This window comes from Orbicella franksi, chromosome 7, assembly GCF_964199315.1.
Source record: "Orbicella franksi chromosome 7, jaOrbFran1.1, whole genome shotgun sequence".
Taxonomy (NCBI): Eukaryota; Metazoa; Cnidaria; class Anthozoa; order Scleractinia; family Merulinidae; genus Orbicella; species Orbicella franksi.
In genome coordinates, this window is record NC_138151.1 from 21,217,639 (window position 1) to 21,241,324 (window position 23,686).

At 38.3% G+C, this 23,686-nt stretch overlaps 1 long non-coding RNA gene and 1 pseudogene across 3 annotated transcripts in view; both read left to right on the plus strand.

The window, feature by feature from the left end:
• The first annotated feature begins 693 nt into the window (after window positions 1-693).
• Window positions 694-23,686, plus strand: part of LOC145492665 (uncharacterized) — a 25,099-nt pseudogene continuing 2,106 nt past the window's right edge. The window contains exons 1-17 of the transcript XR_014050042.1: window positions 694-718; window positions 1,402-1,772; window positions 7,813-8,067; window positions 8,263-8,529; window positions 8,902-9,195; window positions 9,346-9,657; window positions 9,846-9,881; window positions 9,961-10,080; window positions 10,569-10,590; window positions 10,754-10,793; window positions 11,354-11,612; window positions 11,963-12,073; window positions 13,512-13,702; window positions 13,815-13,937; window positions 14,048-14,118; window positions 22,882-22,922; window positions 23,006-23,102. The product of XR_014050042.1 is annotated as an uncharacterized LOC145492665 (transcript). The remainder of the gene's footprint in view (window positions 719-1,401; window positions 1,773-7,812; window positions 8,068-8,262; window positions 8,530-8,901; window positions 9,196-9,345; window positions 9,658-9,845; window positions 9,882-9,960; window positions 10,081-10,568; window positions 10,591-10,753; window positions 10,794-11,353; window positions 11,613-11,962; window positions 12,074-13,511; window positions 13,703-13,814; window positions 13,938-14,047; window positions 14,119-22,881; window positions 22,923-23,005; window positions 23,103-23,686) is intronic.
• LOC145492569 (uncharacterized) lies at window positions 15,558-20,446 on the plus strand. 2 transcript variants are annotated; one of them, XR_014050028.1, is made up of 5 exons: window positions 15,558-16,072; window positions 17,465-17,777; window positions 18,223-18,355; window positions 18,814-18,939; window positions 19,263-20,446. It is a non-coding gene; the product is annotated as an uncharacterized LOC145492569 (long non-coding RNA). The 2 variants fall into 2 exon arrangements; XR_014050027.1 differs by lacking the exon at window positions 18,223-18,355 and having other exon boundaries at window positions 15,604-16,072.

Genomic DNA, 23,686 nt, shown 5'->3' on the forward strand with positions numbered 1-23,686 from the left:
TTTTCTCCATTTTAACAAAAATAACAGAAGAAATCTGTACGCGAGGAGTTACAAATATTTACACGTTTCCAAAAGAGCATTCCTGGAACCAGTCAGTTACTAATGCGTGATTCAATTTAATTGAAGTGTGACTTTCCAAATGAAGACAACCGCTGGGACTGTGTTCATCCAAAATCCGCTCGCCCCCGAAACTACAAAAGCGGCAGACATTACTTCTTCCACTAGATCGGATAACAACACTTAAGCAAAACGATTTTCCGCAGAATCGTTGATGGCGGAAAACGTCCTCTCTCTAGGCCTTGTTTCATATGCAACCCTGTTGATACTTCCGCCCGCAGATATGTTCAGACATTCAGTTTACTTTATGTTTAAGTTATGCATGTTATGAGAAGATTATTCACATTTTTTTTAAAATCAAGATTAAAAGCAGCATCCTAGAAGACCGAGATGATCAAGAAGCCCTTTCAGATAACGCGTTCGGGAAGAAACTTTCAGGAAATTTAAACAAGACAGTCGAAAATACCTGGCTAGTGAAGTATGCTCGACCAATTTGGGTTGAGTTACAATGCGATCATAACAGATCAACTGCCTCAAGTTTTATCGATCACCACGAGATTTTCAAGTCCTTGATGGACAAAATTCGCATATTAACATTAGACTTCATCCAGCTACTAACAAACTGATCACATAACCATGAGTGGAATCGATGAAATTGGCAGTCAGTTATGAAAATATGAATGACCTCTGCCCCATGCACGTGAGTCACAACAGAACTGAACAACAGAAATGAACTGACCATTTAAGCCATTTGGAGGCGAGAGCAGTTAAATGCAAATATTTTTCGCCTAACGCAGCATTAAAAGTGACATGCGTAGAGGCTTTCGATGCTGGCAAAACCAAATGCAAAATTCCGTTAGTTGGGCATAAAACTCCTTAGACGGGCCTAGCAAAAACTGTGCAATTTCCAAACATTTTTTTTTTTTATTGATAAAGGCTTTTATTCTCCGTTAGTCTTAATTCTTTTAGGGAGGCCAGGCGGGGACAGCTTCTGTGTCAATAGAATCTATGGGCTTCATTAACGGTATTGTGGAGATATCACATCTGAAAAATTTATATCTATGCCTCAGACTTTCGCTCTAGAATAACGTTTGAAGTTTAACGTGCCTCAGCTATTCACACCTTTGTAGTGTCTGCCTATAACAGTGAGGAGTTTACTCTGTGGTCACTGAGTTTTGCCATCTACTCGGGCACTTTGTCAGTTCAGGTCCATTGGGTGGGAGTCAAAATACAATTAACTCCAGTTTCTTTCCTAATTACATAGCTACAAATAGTTTGAAAGCTCTGTATAATTCATTTACTGTAAAGAAATTTACCTTTGGTTACTTCTATCTTAAATTTTAGAATGTCAGATATTTTTCACATCAAAGTATGGAGGAAGGACTGTGACAGGGTTGATCGGCTCTTCTGTTAACTTCACCTGGAGCTTCTCTGGTGATATTAGATCGATTTCTTGGGGACTAAAGGATGCTGGGATTAATACCATTCAGAATAACGGATTACTGGTTTTCATTGACAAAAGCGGTTCAGTTTCAGTGACAGTTCCTTCAGCATATAATGGGCGTGCAGAGGAGGTGGTAACGTAACCTCTGGTCTGGCCATCTTCACTCTTAGTTCAATCAAAAAGAGCGATGAAAGATTTTATGGCTGCGTGGTAAGACCGAATGATGCTTTTGATAACGAACGATTTGATGCTGTCCACTTGATTGTTGAAGGTGAGTACGTTAAATACTGTAATTCATAACTTATTTGTGGTTTTGTTCGGACAGCTAAATCTAAACAGAGTGGGAGAATGATCGCTAATGGCAGGTGATAACTTTAAGCAAGAAATAACCTACATGTAGAGTAAGCAGGCGCCTGAAAGAATTTAGAATATGTAATTGACTCCGCAATAAAAAAAGTTATGTTCTGTTTTGCAACTGCTGACGAAGTATATAACTGTGAACACTGTGAAGACCGCGTTTGATATTATTCCTTCATATCTAGTTGATATTAATCAAAGGCACGGATTGTTCCGGTAAATTGTCTCCTCGACGTTTTGTGATATTAAAAATTTAATGCCTGTTGTTTTCCCATTGATAAATATTTCGTTCTGGGAACCGAAAAAAGGTCAGCTATAATTTTTGGAAAGGCAGTAACACCTAAGGCGTTTGCGACTGGACAAAAAAACCTAAATGAATTCGACTAAACTCAAGTTCCCCTAGCCGAAAGACCAAACAAATAAAATTTTATAGCGCAGCCTAAAATTGACCTACGGAGCTTTTAAAAGCATTTGAGAGAGCTTTAAATGCATTTGAGAGAAAACCGTCTTTGGGTGCCCCTGCTTGTATCCCGTATCCCGTATGTGCATTATTACGTGTGTCCTTCAATTTATCACAAGCAATTACCAATCAAAATGCGAGAATAATTTGATTATGATATAAGAGATATCTGCTGCATGTAAAGATGTTGTCAAACATTTGTGGTGTATGGGGAGACCAGATAACCCGCTAGAGCAAGAGACAATAGCAACAACAACAACATGAACGTTTTATGAAAATAATATTTGCAGTTACGTTAGTTCCAAAACAAAATGATTACAAATTCGATTCTTTCCTGGTGTCGAAGTTCACTCTTCGCAAAAGCCATTTTATTTTCATAAGGTTATAACATGCTGAGTCGACTTCACTTACAAAGATTAAAATTCAATAAAACTTCCGCGCAAACCAGGACAAGATTTATGGTATTATACCCTTCACAGGTCGCAGATACCCATCCAACCCACAGTTAGGAAGAAGCATGATGACACCTTCGATCTGGTAATATATAATCGTCTTTTGATTCACTTCTCTGCAAGTCGAGACCACTTGAACGTCACCAAAAGCGTATCTGAGTCGTAAATCAAAAAAGGATTATATTCATCAAGTAATCCCTGAGGAATCATCAAAACACACGACAAAAATATATTAGCTTACGAAATCCAACCGGTACAACCCTTGACCCATCACATAACATTTCAAAATAATTAAAACTATATTACAGACAACCAGTATGTAACTGTGTTTATTATATAAGTACTGAGACTTTATTCAGTGCAAACTCACTGAATAAAAATAGTCTGTTTTTGATGAGAAGCAATCTCATTGGTCATTCGATTTTTCTAACTAGTGAAAAATATCGTATGACCATCAGAAGCCTGATACAATTTTTTTCACAAGTGAGAAAATTCGTATCGGTTTTTCCCGCCTTTCGGGGCGGTCATGCGGAGTAATTGAGAGTGAATGTTTGCAACGTTCCCTGCTTTCCCTGCTTCAAGGTTTGCAGACATTAATTCAGTGGAGCAATTTATCGAGGACCAAGAAAACGAAAATACAAGAAAGAAAACTCAACAGAATGTTGATTTACTTAAAGAATTTCTGACGCTGCGGAACGAGTCAAGACTTATAGAAGAAATTCCCCCGAAGGAGCTGAATGCATACATCGCTGAATTTATCATTACCGTTTGAAAGAAAGACAGCAACGAAGACTATGAACCCAGCTCCTTACGTTCTTTGATGGCCAGTTTTGAACGGTATTTAAAGACGAAGAATTACGGATTCAACATTATGAAAGACGCCGAGTTTGAACAGGTACGCAGAGCTTTACAATCAAAACAAAAGGATCTCAAACAGAAAGGAAAAGGAAATAAACCTAACGCTTCAGTTGCTCTCACAGAAGAAGAAATAAAACTACTCTATGACAAAGAATTGTTAGGGACGTCGACTCCTATGGCCCTGCTGAATACAATTTGGTTCAGCAACACGATCCACTTCGGTCTTCGTGGGTGTAAGGAGCACCGGGATATGTGCTGGGGTGACGTGCAACTACTCCAAACTACAAATGGAGAGGAATTTTTAGAGTATTCGGAGAGAAAAACTAAGACTCGAACTGGCGAAAATCCCCGAGATGTTAGACAAATAAAACCGAAAATGTTTTCGGTTCCTGGAAGTGGAAAAGATCCCGTTGCTGGCTACAAATTATACGCAAAGAAACGACCAACAGAAATGAACGACAGCGAAGCCCCATTTTACCTCGCTGTAAACAACTGGACAAAACAAGAATCTTCCAAACCTTGGTTCAAAAAGTCGGTCGTTGGCCAGAACAAACTTAACTCATTAATGAGGAAAATGGCAGAAAAAGCCAGACTTGGACCGAATGTGAAAAACCATGGCGGTCGCAAAACCATGATTCAGGCTTTGACAAACAACGATATCCCGGCGACCGACATAATTCAACTATCGGGACACAAAAACCTTCAAAGTGTGACAAATTATTCAGTTGTTCCTGAAAAACAGCAAGTGAAAATGTCTCATACTGTGAGTGAACTAAGTACAGGGAGAGCGCATGATGAAGAAAAATCGAATTTGTCTCAAGTTTCTGAATGTTTTACGACCACTGTTCATTCAGCTAGTTCGGCCGCAGATTATCAACAAGGCCAGCAAGCAATGTCGATCTTTACCGGTGCTGTTATTCATGGTGGTCAATTCAATATCTCTTTCAGCGGCCTTAATCAAACACCGACCTTGGCCACTCCAGAAATCACAAAGAGGTACAAAAGACTTAAAGTACTCGACTCCGATTCAGAGTAGAAACCCTTTGTTAGTTTGAAAGCTTATGTGAGCCAATATTTTCAGAAACTCTTCAATTGTCAAACGTAAGTCTAAATTTCTTTGAATGGGCTTTGTAATCTTTTTTCTTGAAATGAATTATTTTAAAAGTGCAGTTTGGCCTTTTTAAGCATATTCGAATTCAGTATTTTCGGCGTCTTGACAGCATTGATTGGGTCTAAATAAAAGCGATATCGAGTTCGCAACTTCTTTGTCTTTTGTGGTCAGTTGCCTGTGATTTAGAGCTACAAACATTTGTAATGTCTCAGTACTAATGTAATAAACAAATTACTTCATGGTTAGTTCGCTTGCACGATTTTTATTCACTTGTTGTGAATAAAAATCGTACGCGCTCACCAACCATGAAGTAATCTATATGTACTTCATAGAGTGTCTTGAAACCAAAACCAATCCAATCACAGTACCGTATAGCTTAATTTTAAGTTTAATAATACTTTGTCATGCTAGTAGAAGTAAATAAATCACAGAAATTACAAAAAGTACATGAGTGGAGAATAATTGGGGGAAACTAAATTCCCATACAAAGAATATTCTCCGATATTAAACATTTTAAAAAAACTAAGAAGTGAAATTTAAAATTTAAGTGCGGCCCAAAACTAGCCTAAGTAATTGCATACTAAAATTGACACTAAAAATTATCAAATAAGGCCCATAGCTAACCTAATTAAATTGCATACAGTACATGTCACTCACGAGTTACACCTGATTTAAAATCGACACAAATGGTCTAATAGCTGGTTTTCACATGACGTCACTAAAATTCGAACTACAAAACTATTGATCTTCCTGAGATTTTACTTAAATGATGTATAAGAGCAACTGAAAACTAATGTTCATACAAATTTTCGCTCCGAATGGGTTCTTGGTTTTGCGATAAACTACGCTTGAATTTCTAAGCTTTTGCGTGACGCGGCATTTACATGACGGCCTAGAGAGCTGTCATGATCATGATGGTTAAAAAAGTGACTTATTTCGGGGAACTTGGCTATCTGAACAGTACACGTTTTAGAAAAAGTATTATTTTAATGTTTTAGAGTTCCTCGAGGGATAAATTCACGCTTTTGTAGAAAAACTCAGTGACAGATGTTTCTGTTGGTGCCCATACGGATGGGCACCAGCATGGCGTCTCCATACAAATCTCTATAAATTTGGATAAAAAATTTCTCCGCATATCTCGCATAAGAAAAATTGCTGTGACCAGAATTTTGGCGAGAGTCTTTGCATATTTACCTTCTTTCATTTCCCAGATTCTGGACTTTATCTATTGCCCGGTTTTGATTTTTATTTTGATCTATTTTGAATTGCGTGACACTGAAAACCAGCAATAGATAGGATTTAAAACTGCCTAATGAAGGTACATGCAGAATGTTCGATGGAATATCATTCCAGTCAGTTGTGTAGCGATTAAAAAATAAATATTTAAAGTAATTTGTACGTGTCGTCTTTGTTCTTATCTTAAAATTATGGTGCCTACGCGTTTTCGCTAATACGTTAAAATCAAAAAGCATACGAGGATCTATGTCACAGTGTCCGAAAATAATCTTGTACATCTGCACTAAGCAGATAAACTTCCTTCGTAACTCAAGCGAAGGCCATTTAAGGACTCCAAGTCTCTCCTGATATTTTTTCTCTGATTCGCAAATGACTCGAGTAGCTCGCCTCTGTATCGACCCTATACTTTTAATGTGTTTCACTAAATACGGATTCCAGACCTGACAACCATATTCCAAAATTGGACGTACTAAAATCTTTGCTATCGAAACTCCTTCAGGATTGTTTGGACCAAAGGTTCGCCTTATCAAACCTAGAACTTTATTAGCTTTAGCACAGATATAGTTTATATGGTAATCCCAAGACAGGGAAGACTCCAGCCAGACACCAAGATGCTTGTGGTGATCTACTGCTGATAAGGGTTTGTCAGACAACCAGTACTCATGATGATATGGATCCTTGGCTTTCGATAAGTGTAGGACCTTGGACTTTTCGGACTTCAGAGTAACAAGCCAGGAGTTACACCAGTCATAGGCACTATGGAGGTCAGTTTGGAGATCTTCACAATCCGACTCTGAAGTAACTTTTCGATGAAGCATACTGTCGTCAGCAAAGAGTCCACAGTTACACTTAACTGCTAAAGGAAAGTCATTAACATAAACGAGAAAGAGCAAGGGGCCCAAAATACTTCCTTGAGGTATGCCAGGTGTCACCTCAGACCAGCCGGAAGAATAGCCATCACTACTCTTTGTCTTCTTGTAGTCAAGAAATCTGAAATCCATTCCAATAATTGACCCTTGATTCCATGATGTTAGAGTTTTAGTAGCAGGTGTGGATGGAAGACTTTATCGAAGGCTTTCGCAAAGTTTAGAAAATTGCATCCACAGAGCCACGCACTTCAAGAATACTAAGCCACTCATGGACAAGCTGGAGCAACTCAGTTACACATGAACGAAGTGGTCTTAAGCCATGTTGATTATCACATAATAACTTATTATCAGAAAGAAAACACATTTTGTGATTAACAACTGCAACGGACAAAAACAACAAAGTGAACCTATAAGGACTCGTATCAAATACACGCACCTGGCGCGGGAGAAGTACATACCGAGTCACAATAAGTTCAGGTTTTGCATATGATTGGTTGATTAGGAGGCGCAGAAACATCTTAAACCAATCAAAAAACGTAGTAAAGCTGCACCAAAGCAAATTCGAATTACTTGCGACAGTAATTAAATTGAAAAAAAAACTCTGTGAATCATTGTCACCATCGGTATCATCATTCACTCGAGGTACCTTTTTGTCCATACTGGAAAATGGCCTCTTGCTATTGTTTGACTTGCCTTTAATAAAACATCTAAATAAGCATACATGTTTGCAGTTCCTTTTTCCGTTTTCCCCGCGTAGTTTTAGTTTTAGTGTCCGATTGAGAAGATATATCAAACACATTTCCAAACACCTCGAAGTAAGTCGAAAATACTCCGCTTCATGTCGTATTTTCGACTACCTTCGCGGTGTTTGGAAAAGAGGTAAAACACGGACTCTTCGGATTGATATGTTAGGTACCAGCTGTGATCCTTTTTTTTTAACACTGCTCAACAATTTCCTTTCTTCGTAGAAATACCTGTTATCAGCCCACCATCAATAAACGGAAGTTACATTGAAGGATCTTCAGTCAATATCAGTTGCAAAGCGACTGGAAAACCAGACCCGGAAATATCATGGATACGAAATGCAAAAATAAAAAGTTCCGGGAGGAAAACAGCGTATTTGAACTTCGATCAAATAAAGAGGACTGATGATGGACTGTATATATGTACAGCTAACAGCTCAGTAGGAACAAAATCTCACAAAGAGATCTTGGTGGTTCGTTGTGAGTCTGAGTTATTATTACATTTTCATTATGCACAGTTTTATATCTATCTTTTGACTTGGCTGTTTTAAAAGGCACACGAAAGTTTAATTATCTTGCGGACTTTCCCAATTAGACATCGAAGATAAGCTTTAAAATTCTGGGTGGAGTTCCTTTTGCCTAAGGTCTGAAGCGAACTTTTTTTTTTTTCCACAGACCCGGCAGAAATAGTAAGTGTTACTTCATCAGCTGCAAAGTCTTGGATTGGTCAGACAGTGACGTTGAAGTGTGTATCAGATGGTGTTCCTGCACCAACACTCATCTGGTACAAACCTGATGGAAATGAACTAAACACAGTCACAGCTAAAGAAAGTACAGTGGAGGTGTCCTTAAATGATGAAAAAAATTTTGGTGAATACAAGTGTGTCGCTTACAATGGCCTTGATTCTTTAAAAGACGTCTCGCTGACTCTGAAACAAATACGTATGTGTCAGCTTAACAAAGTATTTGAGCTTAATAGTCCAGCTATACAAAAGCCCCTTTCTCTTATCATCTAAAAGTTAACCAGTTCGCTTAAGTGCTGTAGAAAGTTAACGCTGACCTGACGTTTTGATTACATATTTTGGTTTAAAACCTATACAGTATTAACAGCCTTGGAAGTTAAAAATTGAAAATTAAAATCCGGAAATAAAGGATTCTTTTCCCTGGTTATTACAGGTTTCCACATTCAAAAGACGTCGTTACCACTAATTTAACGATCAGGGTGAGGGATTGTTACAACATACTGTCAACTTCATTTCAACACAAAGCGAGATATAATGATCCAAATCAAATTTCTTCTTTTGATTTCGTTAGAAGAACCAGGATCCCCGGTCATCATATCTTCAGCCACAGACATTCAAGCCACCTCACTGACAGTAAAATGGACTGCACCAACTGTTGATGGAGAGAGTCCTATCACAGCATACCGAGTGGTTATACTAAAGGGTAGCACTGAGATAAAGAATGTTAATATTACTGACCCTGGAATAACCAGTCTGTCTGTTGGAGATTTGGAGCGAAATACCGAGTACAACGTGAAGGTGTTTGCCAGAAATGCTGCCTTTGAAGGTGCACCTGTGCAAAAGACTATCAGAACAAAGGTTATCGGTAAGATATTCAGAAGCTTTCCGTAATTGAATGTTCAACCTTGATGATGGCAAGATGTCCCTTAAACTACTATTTCGGAAAAAATGGGGCAACATTTCAAATTTTATCCCACTGTTAGCAAACAGTATCTTGAATACTGTTTTTACTCAGGAATTCCCGAAACACCAGACATCATAGACTTGCCTGCCGAAATACACAGCGATGAAGTGGTCACAAAATGGACAACGCCAAGCAGCAATGGAGCGGACATCACACAATACACTGTGTATATTCGAAACGTTACAAGTAACGATACCGTAGGAACCTGGATAAAGATTGAGGTCATTTATGATGTCTCTATCCATGCTTACGTCGTCACACTCAGAAAAGGCCAGTGGTATGACTTAGTGGTGACTGCAACCAACAAATATGGAGAGAGTTTGAAAGAAAAGCACAATATAAAGAGGATCAGAGTTTTAGGAGGTACATTATAACAAAATACGAATTATTTAACTAGTTTTTGATCTCCAAATTTCTTTTCTTCAAAACAAATGAGTAACATTGTACAGTAAATAGATTAATCTGAATCCTTACAGAATAGGTATTATTATTATCTTCGAGTACTGTTTTTAGTGTCAATCCTAATTCTGTCTTCTTTCCTGTTATTGTAGAGTCCACTAGATCCACTGCGAACCAGAATCAAGCAGGTAATGAAACAATTTCGGTGTATACCTGCATAACTGAGCGCGTGTTCCTATTTCTAACCTTTATTATGATTATTATCAGTTGTTAGGTGCGACAAAGAATTGGAGATTCTTCATGCTGTTTATCTCACTGTCATAATCCTATTGGTGATAATCATAGTTGTTATTAGCGTTATCCACTGGAGAATACGTCGAGGTCCAGGTAATCGTATCAAATGCCTTACTACAATTTAAATTAACAAAGTTGTCGAGTCGTCCAAGCGGAATTACACTCAATTACTCATATTTGAATAAATTAGCCGTTACCTTTGTCTGAAATGGCCCCTACAGGACACTTTTCCTATCCTTTTCTGCCGTTCAAATCATAGAAATTCCCTACCCATTTATACATCCTCATCCTGATATGTAGCCCTTCTGGGCAGAGTGTTCCCGTAAGTCCATCCTAAGGAGAACCTTCCGGACTCCATGTCAAGTTGGGCTCGGGCCGATCCAAGCATGCAACGGAAAAAGTGTCGGATGCCTAAGATACGAGTTTAACTAAAATGTTACGGATTCTCTTACCCATGCTGTTGCTTAAAATAGTCCACAAAATTCCTAAAAAGAGATCTCTTATGAAGGCATCGTGGCATGAAACTTTTTTAAAGAAGCCCAATTCGTTTCTTTGTCATTCTCAGGACACTTGTTTTTCAGCAATTCTGAAGTCTGAACAACGGTGAGTACAATAATCAAAGTTCAGTGATGAAAAATTCTCAAATGTTTGTATAGTTTATCCTTTGCCTTGGGGAAAGTTTTAACTGAACCACACACTTAGGAAGCAACAACAGTGCTTATTTCAAGGACTTAAGAATTTAAAATGAAATGTTTTCTAATTGCAGCATTGGCAGGTCTTCGTCACGTGCAGATTCCATTCAGATGGTAAGTTGTTCTTTACATTTCTCTTTCGGTATAGGCTCACGGAAAAAGCTGTTTCTAGCAGAAACAGGTTGGCATAGATACAGGAAGGAAATTTTCTTTCTGATAAATAAAATGAATTCCTTTGAATATCCGAAAAGAGAACTGCCATATAAGAAGAACGGGTGTGTTCGTCGTACCTTTTGGGGTTGAAAAGGCAGTTGTGGTACCTCTTATGGTGTCAAGCCTTAAACAGTTCACAGCGGGAGCTTTCGCGGTATCTTTTAGGATATTGAGCCGAAAAAAATACGACAGGGGATATTTGACAATCAACTGATTTATGACAATACTTTCATATACTTTACAAGTAAAGGGTGTTCGAAGCAATCGTATCTATCGGTATCGAAAATTATGAAAGTTTGAGCTAATGTGTTGTTTTAGAATTAGTACTTCTTAGTGGTGTCCACCCCCCACTCCCCCCCAAACGGGTTCGAATCATTTATGAGCATACGACGCAGCTGCTATTACGCTGACGAAGTTAGTTTTGTCGTAAAGTTTCATAACTTACTTTCTGTCCTTTCAAGAGCCCTGTTGACCACCACGAAGCAGAAGTTCAGTCCACAGAAACAAGTGACACTACCAGCACAACCTACGAGATTCCTAACAATGGTGGAGACTACATGCCGCTTCATCCTTCAACAAGAAGCTGGAAGATCGGTCGAGAGCAAGTCGATATCATTTAAAATATCGGAAAGGGGGCTTTCTCCCAAGTCGCTGAGGCAACAGCTAAGAACATCTATGGCAGCCAAAGGGTCATAACTGTGGCTGTGAAAATGTTGAAAGGTTATATAGAAAACTTTTAGTTAAAGAGACAATAGACCATTTTCGATATATTAAAATTCTAACATGGCTCCGAGGCTGGGAGGAATAAAACAAAAGAAATTAATTATTCATCACTTAAACTCGATGTGATTCCTTTTGTTTTATTCCCCCAAGCCTCGGAGCCAAGTTAGAATTTTAATATATCGAAAATGGTCTATTTGAATTCTTCTTTTTCCAGAATCGAGTTATCGTTGAACAGGATTCATTGAATTGATCGATTGATCAATCGATTGTTTGATTGATACATTCGTTTATTCGTTCATTCGTTCATTGACTAACATGTTATTGTTAATTTCATTTGCCTCAAATAGACAACGCTCCTGAATCCGACCGGATAGACCTGCTGTCAGAACTTGAGGTGATGAAAAAACTGAAGCCTCATCCTCACGTGATCAAGCTGATAGGATGCGTTACTGAGTCGGGTAAGGGAAATGCTCTTAAAATATCATTGGAACGCGTTAATATGGGCGTATTCTTCAATTTTTAAGAGCGTGTAAACAAAATTCGCTTATAGATTATTAAGAAAGACAGCTTGACTACCAAATAAGCTCGTTGTTTCACTTCACATTTCAGAATTGACTAAAAACCTTCCTAGGCCTATTTGTATTTGAAGTGCAATGTTCTGTGAGGAGATAACACGGATACACTGGGGAAGGCTTACATTTTTTGGAAACCCGACCTTCATTAGCAAACAGCTGGGTCTTTAACCAAGGATGCTTATAAGAGAGGAACACTTAGAGGGCTCATAACCGGCATTTAAGTTGTAAAATGAACTACACGTAAATAAGCCTTTTCTTGAGTACTTTAAATCAGTGCGAAAAAAACACGTCCTCTCTTCGCTAATTAGGCTCGATTACCAGCCGCTGTTCGGGAAAGGAGCCCGCGCTCCTCCCTCGAACCTCACGGCTGGACTCGTGGACTTCACATTGTTACTTTCAACTAATAAGAAATCTGCCTGCCTGGATCGAGTAGGCTGCATAAATTAGCTTTCTCGCAGCAGCAAAGAAGTTGTGCGATATGAAGTGCGTTCGCATTAGTGGGACATTTAACTAAATACCGTCAACTGATGGAATCTTGCCTGATCTAAACCATAGTGGCATATACAACACGCAAAATAGTCAACAGTCTTATGCGTTAGAATCTATATTTGAATCGTGTGGTGCCAGGATGTCAGATAACGAACAAAGTCAACGAAGAGAGGGATAAACGCAAACATCGATCTCAAGAAACAAAACACTCATTCGAATTGATGTGCACGGTAGTCTTCTTGAAGGGAAGCGACACCAGTCTCTGGCAAAGCCAGACAAAATTAAATTTTTAAATGAGCGGAAGCAAAGCGAACTAGCAAAACATAAACATGGTGTCAACATCACGCACACCATACAACATCATGTCCGTGACCTTTGACATGACAGTTGCTACACCATAGTCAAACAGTTCTGCTCTACTTTTTTTTTTTTTATAAAAAAAAAAAAAAATACTCCTCTATAAAACACAACATGTAATGTCCTTCCCCAACAATAATGTGAAACAAAATAGGTTGGAGGGCCAAAATTAAAAGAAGTTGCGAAAACGCCACAAATTTTACGAGCTGTTGGCGTCATGTGGGCCTGCCTATGATTGTCATCAGGTGACATTCCCGGCCACCTGAAGCGCCGCAAGAATTAAATTATGAATTTACGTCACAGACATGCTTTGTCGCTCACGCGTCCAGCCGTCTCTTCTCGGGGAGGAACGTAGACCTGACTCGAGAAAGCGGCGGAAATCGAGCCTATTCGCTAATGCTCTAGCCGTGAAGTCAATTCAAATCTTCGTTTTCTTTTTGCGCTTTACGTAATGGCTGTATATCCTTTCTTTTAGATCCGCTACTGGTCCTTATTGAGTATGTGCCGTACGGTGATCCGCTGGGTTACTTGAGAAAGAGTCGTGGGCTCAATGACACGTATTTTAATAACCCGGATAAAAAGCCGGAAACCAACCTAACTTCAAAGCAGTTGATGAGATTTGCGTGCCAGGTAGCTGACGGGATGGCTTATTTGTCGTCGAGGAAGGTAAAAACCTATAATAATTGCAACTCAGTGACTGCAAGGGCATTTTCGAAAAAGAAAATTATTTAACCCAATAGCAGTAAAGCAGATCAACTAAAAACGACATCTGTTTCAGATAATCCATCGTGACTTGGCGGCCAGAAATGTTCTTGTTGGTGAAGGAGAGAAATGTAAGGTGACAGATTTTGGGATGGCGAGGAATGTTCAGCAAGATGATATTTACACCAAACAAAGTCGAGTGAGTACATAAGCCTGACCGAATGGGACTACTGATAAACATCCGACAAATATCATAGGATAGCATGAAGACTTCTAGTTAAGTTATTTATTTGTTTATTTTTCTCTCAGGGCCGGTTGCCTGTTAAGTGGACTGCTTATGAAGCTTTGTTATATGGAACATACACAACACAAAGTGACGTGTAAGTGCTAAACAACGACTTAACAACATTTGTCTCCACGTGCAGTTGTTTGTCAAGGGTTTATAAAAGCTCATAAAGGATAAGATTTTTACCAGGTGCCCATAAACGCTTTTGATTCTTTTTAAAAAACCAATAATAAAAAAGACACTGGAATTTCCTGTTGAGCGTTTCGCCTGTAGAAAGGAAATGGGGTGCTGCTAGAGGCAAAGAAAAATCTTGGACTCCTTGGAACTCCGACCCCCACAAGCAAACTGTACAGAATGACCTTCGAGGTTAGAGAGGATGGAGAGGTGGGTCGACATTTGAACCAAACCAGAATGACTGAGAATGAAAGAAAGAACAAAGGGAGGTCACTGGTTTTGAAAATTGACCGAGGAAGATAAGGCTAATTAATTTTCTGTGATAATATCGTGATGGTTGCCCAATATATATACTTCATGGAGGGTGCATAAGGAAACGTGAGTGGAGATGTTGAAGGTCTCGTGGTTTACTCATAAATTGTTGCTCTGTATTTGTACAAATTTGAGCAGCCATTGCACCAAAAATACCCAGACATGCCTAGGCCCGTTATGAATCGTTTTTTTCCCCTCCCCCTCTCCCTCCCGTTTTGATTGGATATTCACGTATTCCCTTGACGGCCCAAAACACGCGTTTCGTGTAGAGTTGGTAAAAGCTATTCACAATTAAAGAAGTTTATTCTGACATAATAACTGGATGCAATAATTCTTAAAGCTATGAAAAATGTTTTTTGACCGCAAGTCCTGATTTAAAAAATATATATCTAGATCTATGACAAAGCGATTCTCTAAAAAGATCGAATTCTTGGGAATTACAGTTTGCTCAACAGACTGAGAAACATGAGGGGCAATATCAACAAGAAGCTATTTTTCAGAAAGAAATGGTGTTTCGTTTCCGGAAAGGTATTGAAAGTCTGAGAAAGGTCGGGGTTTGGATATCTTGTGCATGAGAAGTCCTGGGGTGAGAGGGATATGTGCTAATGCGCCGCTTTGCACCGCACTGATCTGCTCAGTTGTCAGAGCCTGGGGTTTTTCGGCCAGGTAAGGTTTAGTACTGAACCTATTATAAAAGAGAAAGGGCCAATTAATTTGAGTTGTCCACACATGTATCAGTTATTACAGTCAACGCGCTTCGAAATGTATTTTCTTGTGATAGCGGAGCTCCCGCGCGCCGAAGGCGCGCGAGCAGAGCCCCATACCTTAGAAATTTTGGTAAACCCATCAAGCCGAGAAAATTTGGTTATGACGTCACCGTACGAGCGAGCGAGCGAACGCCGTCCGTACAGACTCTGGGGGAGGGGGAGAGGAGCCTCGCGGTAGCGCAAACGGGGGAACCGAGGAATGCCATCTTTTTTTGGCGGGATTTTTAAAGAAAAGAAAACTCATTTCTATTTGCAATATCAACAAATAATAGCGGAGGTTGATCTAACGTTTTTAAGATGGGGTTGCACTGAAGCATAAAACAGAAACGGAATGCAAGAAAGTACAGGCAAAGAAGTAGCAAAGAAGTAGCGAAGAAGATCGTGAAAGAGAGCGGGCCAGCGCTGGGGAAGGAGGTGAAACAGTACTGAACACTGCCGTTAATTATAGCGAGTCAAGGACTAGAGAAAGGGGATGAAATAATACGGAACAATGCCGTGAAGCAAAGGTAACGAGGACTATAGAAAGGAGACGAAATACCCGACGACTATAGAACCGCTCAATTAATTCGCGCGTCGAGATGCTGTGCAGCCGAGCAAGAAAAGTCACATGATTAAAATCAGGTGACGAACTAGAGAACTGTGTGTTTAGTGTAAAACAGAAAACACAGCGGAAAAAAGTGGTTGATTCGTTGATCTATCGAAAAGATTAGATCAGTTCCGTTCAGTCTTCACAACTTTTGCAGCAAGTTTCTGCCTGGAAGATTTGCACTGGCCGAAGTGAATTGCCAACTTGAGGTAAGCGACGTTTGTTGTGGCGTTTGCTATGGAAATTATGAAGTTGCCTCGGCGAGATAAGCTTATTTTCAGTAGGAATCCTTTTTTAAAGTCTTCCTTATTTGAAGCCATGCTGTGAGGCATTTTGTAAATTACATAGGTTTAATTTCGCTCATAACAATAACACTTGAGTGGTTTTGTGGATAGAGGTTGTAAGTTGCATATTGTAAACAAATCAAATTTTGTCTCGAGTTTCGTCGTCACGTTTAAAAAAAAAAATCTGTATTTGTAAACACTATCGGGCGAGTTTTGAAGTTTTCTCTGTGTTAATTGGCACAACCGCTTCCTAGACTACAAAAATTTCTTAAACCAAGATAGGTCAACAAACCATTTTAAGCCGAAGCGAACAGGATTTGCTAAATTTACTTTTGACGTACCTATGTGAATATTTACATCTTGTGATTACAAAGTATTTCCTCGTTTTGTTAGTTCAATTTATTCGGTTTGACGAAATGCTTCGGAGGAATTTCCAGGTTAATTTGGTTGAAGACTGGTAAAGCTACCGCCGATAAAATGACTGCAAAGCTAAATTAAGCCGTCGGCAAAAATACACACTGTGATATTCAAATCTATGGTTAAGCGTGAATAATTGTTAAACTTTAACACTGCAAGCTTAAACGAATTTTCTTCATCCTTTCTTTCATTCAGTCATCCTTCATTGAGAAGGGATTTGCTATTTGATACTCAGCTGTAATGATATGCATATCGTGTTTATAATGTAGATTTCCTCGTTTTATTTTGTTGTTGTCCAGTTAGTTCGGTTTGGTGAAATGCTTGTAGTCGAAATGTCGAGTAGACGATTATGCATGTAAACCCTGTCGGCAAGTAAAGCTCTACTTCGATTCTGATTTGCTATTTCATTTTATTAGTGCCACTGTTTTTGGTTGGGGGTACATGGCCCCTATTTTCCTAATGAGATGTTATTCCCTAGTGTGGTATTTACACTTATGGAAATGTTCCATAACAGTGAGATAGTACTAATTAAAAAAAATGCTTAGAGCTGTGCTCGGTAACTTGAACAGTGAAAATGACATTTACATACGTAGAAAAAATTTAGGGCATAGAAGTCCTTGCCCTGACCATTTCTCGGTAATAAAAATAACTTTTACTTATGTACATTCAAAATTTAGTTGGTAAGAGTGCATTCCTCGCTCCACTCTCTCTCTCTGCTCTCTTTTTCACACTAATTTTTTGATTGACTAACTTATTAACCGAATGTCACTGACTGTTTTCTTTGTTGTGCTTTACTTTTTTGCTCGTCGAAGAAAGTTAACGCTAAAATCTGACATTTGAATGCCTCCTTTGCTAAAGTTAGTCACCATTTAATTGTTATCACTCCCTGTGAATTCATAGAGAATTACCACCTAATGTGGAAGTCCTGTCTTCAAGTGTGGGAAAATGACACCGCAAAAAGTTACAAAAAAAGTTACAATGAAAGTAAAAAGAATTGTGAATGTCGATCATGACTTGGTGTACATTGTACATCATGTAAAGGTATGTGGTGAGTGCCAAAGGCATAACATTTCATGCATTTGCCTTTTCAGGACAAATTATATAACAGTGACATTTTAAAAGATGTGATCAGAAAAATAATGAGTATTGTCCAGGCAGTACCAGTTTATGGACGGCATATGCAGACAGTAAGAGGTGCTGTAAGCATTACCAGGTAATTAAGTTAGTTTTATGCTTATGACTTCTTGTACTTGGATTTTGTGTCATTTCGTCACAAGAATAGGTAATGAAAGATGCATTAGATGATGCAATTTATTTTCAAAGGCAAACTTAAAAGTCTGCCTATGGTGGATACCGGTTGTGTGTAAAGTGAATGTAAAGCAAACACACTGTTAAAGATGTACGTGCATGTTAATATTGAATAATCTGAAATTTCAGCGAGTTTGAAAATATATTATATCTATGACAGTTCTGAGGTGAGGGCTGTTACATGTACATGTAAATGGCTCATGCTCAATTTTTCACTTGTTATGATTTAGCTGCCAATATGTTCTGTAAATTAATTTTAATAGTCATCTGTTGGTGTGCAACGATATACACCAATATATAACCAAATATTGTACAGTGTAAATTAATTAACCAAATTATGCTGTTTTCAGTTGACCAACGCTACTACATGTACATTGTAATGTGATGTTGAAGCGCACAAATTTAACTGTTATGAACTTGTCAAATGTATGAACTGGCCAGCCAGTCTAGATTACAAAACTTTCTGAAAGTTGGCCTTACCAGGTAAGATATTTCTTAAAGCATATTTTGTAATTAATGATTTCTCAGACATTGCGTGTGAATATCTTCTGGAACTGCCCACTCAGATTAAGTCAGCAAGAACATCAGTATTTATCCTGACAAAGTCTGATTTTCAGTTATATGTACAACCAAACAGCCTGGATGGCCCTTTGATTGGGACTACATGCACATTGTTGTACTGCAATGTTCCAGTTTCTTGTTTAAAGCAAATTGCATGTGCGCTCAAAAGCAAGTCGCCAAGTTCATAACAGTTATATATGTTTGCTTTGCATCTCAGGACAGAGCCTGCCACTGTGAAAGTTTTGGTGCCATCCCCCGAGCATTTGATTCACTACTGTAGACACTCAGTAAACAACTAGTAATGAAGGACACTGTATATCAATGAAAGGAATGTCATCTGTTGGTTATAAATTATAATTGATATGTCTTTGTATGTTCAGTGGTGTTCAAGTAGCAGCGATATACAGTATGATTACATCCCTGTTCCTGTCAGTCAATATATGAACAGTGTACACATGGGCAACCTGGATTAAAACAGCAAAGATTTTCAAAGCAACCATGGCCAGGTGAGATATTTCTAAAGAAATATAAATTGAAGGTCCTTATGATTGCTTATAGGGATTGATTTTTATTGTAAACAGTATTTTACTGAGTGTATTTTTCTTGTGTACTAATTGTTATAGAACACAGAGACCGCTGTCATAACATAGATATTAATGTGTGAAAAGTTCCATTAAAAAATGCACTGGGAGCAAATTAAATCATCATAGATGTAGCTTCTGAGAGATCCCCAATATTAATGGAATATACATTGTACATACATGTAAAAGAGTTCAATAATTTATAACTTAAGATTGTAATGCTTTGTTTGGTTTCTCTATATTCACAGACAACTTGATGCCATAATAATTTCTGCACAAAGTTCATTGAACAAACTGACTTGGAAGTTGAGTTCTGCAACCCATACTGTGTGTAGTAATATCATACAGCTGTAGCTGCAACATTGTGACAGATAAACTGTATTACATTATTAAGAAACACCTATGATACATGTATTAACTAATTATTTAAAGTGTCTGTTAAATTAATCAGTTTTTCTTGGAGACAATTTACTCATTATGTCATGGTTTATTCAAATAATTGCTTTTTTGGCTTAAAAATGATATTTATTGTGCTTGGTTTATGTTGCTCTTAAATCAATTTTGTGATAACTGGCATTGGGCATGGCATAAATTAATATTTTGCCAACACGAAATGGAGAACTGGGTCTTAAGCAAAGTTGCAGGATTAGTATTTTTGTAGAAAGAAAGAGTTGAGAAATTTGTGACATTCTACTGACAGCCTTGCCATTCGCAACGTTCAATAAGGTTAATTTGTTCCCTAGTGTTGTGCAAATAGTGTTCTCTAATTTATAAATTATTTCAATCAGTTGTTTAAATGATTGCCTTATAACCCCATGTCCAGCTTTGGTGCATGCAGGATATTGATGTATTGTTTATCCATTTTGCTATAAATTATCTTTAATTGATGTGTCAATCTAAACATATCTTTGATATGCTGGCTTTTTCTGACAAATGTACCTATGCCTCATAATCTTTGAGTGCGTTTGGTTGTGTAGTGCAGACAAAATACACGTACATAATATAACTTACTTATAGCTTACATGTACTTATAATTCTTGGTATAATTTAATCATTATGAGCAAAATTAATTAATGGAACCCAATAACAGCTCCTGTAGTCCACAATCTCATTCGAGAAAAAGAACAAATCACATTGGAATTGAATAGTAAAATTATTATCAGAAGCCTATGCAAGTATTCATGATCAGCAACAAAATATCATATTTATCGTTCATGCCAGAGTGATTTTGCTTATACCTATACTTTAAGAGATGGTGCAAACCCTTTTAGCAGGAGGAGATGCCATACAAAAATGAAGATAGCTAACTGTCTTTGGGGATCAAGTTAGAAAACAAAACTTTTTAACTTTTTACATGTGTATACTACTTTGGTATTTTTGTGAGATTTCATTTGGTAGAAATTTGGGGACTGAATATATTGTAGCCACTACATTTCAGTCGTACCCCACAACAACAAAAAATGTGTAAATAAACTTCTTTTGTGCAGGAGTCCCAATTGTTAACTAAGAAAGAATATAATGATTAATAACAATGTCATGTCTTTCTCAATAAGAAAGAACAGGAAATGTCACCAAAAAGCACAGAAGACAGTTCTGTTATGTGATCAACATTATTGGTGGCTCCCCTGAAATGCTTGAAATCATGGCTCTGTTTTCATCATTACACCATCTTACACCTCGATCTGCTGATGTGATCCTAGTTCGGGCTGAAACTATAAAATCGCTCGCAGTTTACTTCACATACATGTACATGTTGGATTATTTTCATCAGTAACAACATTCCAAAAAATAACTGACGAGCTCCGCTTTTAGGCTTGGCTAAATCTATATATTACTTCACTTTGACTCTGCCCTAGGGGAGGGGGGTGCTCCCTTACATCGGCTATATAGGTATGTCCAGCGTCAGAGGGACGTGTTTTTTAAGACATTTTAGTCAGAAGTAGAATATCGATTTTGGTAATTTTGGTCTCAAACTGGGTATGGTTTTTGCACTCTAGTCTTGAATTCGGTATGTTTTTTAGAAGAAGCTACTTTTTTCATCATTATCGATAAGACCAGCAACTAAAGCCATTCACAATACCTTTAACATCATTCTGACCTAGAGAACTACGGCAGGTCTGAAACAGGGTATTAATTTAAGGGTCAGGCCATAAATAGGTTAGAAAAATCGCAGACTTTGGTCTTAAATAGGGTAAGTGCTTTGGGTAGCGGGCCGCACAGCCCCGCCAAATTTTTCAGAAATTCAAAGTATTGTGTGTGAGGCTAAATAAAGCTGAGAGGCAAAAGCATGTGGCGCTCTACGTTTCGTTGTCAGTGACGCAGTATATTTTTCTTTTAAAAAAGGACGCCTCATGTGTGACGACACTTTCGCTTGAATATTATGAAGCTAAAATACAAATGCTATCGGTGTTTTCATGGAAACCAGCTCTTGAAATGCCGCGGTATGTCGAAATACAAATTTTCTTATTTTTAAAATTGCGCTCTAAGAAGTAAAGTTACTGGAATTGTGGCGGAAAATTCGAGAAATTCAACTAAATCTGGAAAATGTCGACACCTGCGATATGAAGAAAACCTCATAAAAAAGCCACATTGTGCCTATTTTGCAATATACGAACGTTAATTAAATTACAATACGATGAATTAGTTACCTTCCACAATATCTCGTATCTGTAGTATCCTCCAAACGCTCCAAGTGCGTGTTCTTTTCCCGTAAACAGCCACAGAAAAGGGGCGGGATTGTTATTCCTGACAAGTGTTCTGATTGGCCAAAATTATGTCGCCGTAGTTGTGATCTTAATCACATTTAAATCAAGCACGGAAACAGATATCTTCGTTTCTCTAGAATACATCGTTTCAGTAAGACTTAGGAACATTTAAGTCGCCAATTATTTCCACCTGCATGACATTTTAATTTCCTTTTCTTTCCGTGTCAAGAAATAAAATTTAGTTTCGAGAAGTTATTTTTCTTGAACATGTTTACCTTGTGAATTACAAGCGTTACTGGCTGATAACATTCATACTTACTATGTCAATAAATCACTCTGAAACGGAAAACAGTACCATTTCTTCGTTGAACTAAACAAAACGAACTGCTTCCATGGGCTTAAAATATTACATTAGTGGAGAAATCGCGTGGTCTGGCGATCTCTCTACCTCCAAAATAAACTTCCTTTTACCATTACTATCCGAATAGAAGCCCAGTGTATAGTTTTCTTGTGTATTTTAATAACGAGAAACGAGAGTCTCAGTCGTAATTCCCCATTTTCGAATAAAGCAGCAATTGAAATGTTCGGAACGCCACATTTTCTTGCGATGACCCAATTTCCACCGTATTTACATTAACAATTACGAACTTTACTCTGATTGGATATTACAAATCACTATGTAAATAGTTCACCCCTGAACTGAAAACAATACCGTTTCGTTTCTGAGGAAACCAAACAAAAAGCCAAGCAGTGGTGGCTTTAACAACCCTTGTTTCCCTTCATTGTTTCACCAACTCCTTGAGGAGGCAGCGTGGCCGAGTGGCTTAGGGCGCTGGTTTTGTAGTCCGGAGGTTCCGTGTTCAAGGCCTCCACCCTGCCACTTGCGGGATTTGTTTCTCAGTAGTTCCGAGTTCAAATCCTCGGTCAAATCCTCGGTCCTCGGCCATCTGGTTTGCCTCCTGCCAGTTGGGATTATTAACTGTTACGTTTATTTGAAATATTGTTTCCTTTGTTTCAGTGGCATGCCTGTAAACTAGCTGAGCTTAGTGCTTGTATAGCTAAGTGCATGACCACTTTTTTTACAGATTTACATTTACAACTCCTCTTTCCGTACAATTTTTTGATACCAGTAATGTATTATTTATGTTGTCTGTTTTGGCAGTTGGAGCTATGGCATGCTGCTGTACGAGATTCTCACCATAGGTAGGTTTAGTTACACAACATTTACATTTAAGCTATAACTGAGTCGTGCAAACCATCATGTTGCCTGTGTTTATCACATCTAGGTGGATCTCCTTATCCAGGAATAAACCCTCGTCAAATCGCAACGAAACTTCAGGAAGGATTCAGAATACCGAAACCGAAACATGTGGATAACAAACTGTAAATACATGTCTTGTTACCCATTTTTTTAAGTGAAGCATAGTTAGCCGATGTGTGCACTTAAATAGACAACGTTGTGACGCAATAACACGGTAAAAATGGTTGCCAAAACACGAGCAAACAGATCACTGGCAACGCGCTGGCGTCATACTGTTGTCTTCAGGGGAATCTTTGCTGCGATCATTGTTTACATTTTGCCTTTCTAGCACCCTTCTTTAGACAGCTTATGAAACTAATCGGTGAAAGCTTTAGCTCTTTGGGTGTGATATTCAAGTGATATTGAGTTTCAAAAACCGCAAACCTTTTTTTAGGTTGTAAATGTCCTGATGAGCCCATATAGTTTTTGTATAACTTTGGATTTTTTAAAGCCGCGTTATACATCAAGTCTTCAATAAATCAGGTTCTTTCTATCAGAAACTGAAGCGTTTGGTAAGGAAACAGATATTGTAAACAAAGATCCCGCTATTTTAACAATTAGACCTGTAGCCCTTGCGGGCTACGGGTCCATAGCCCATGAGGCGAAGCCGAATGGGCTATTGACCCGTGGCCCTTGAGGGCGAAGGGTCTAATTGTTTTAGTATCAC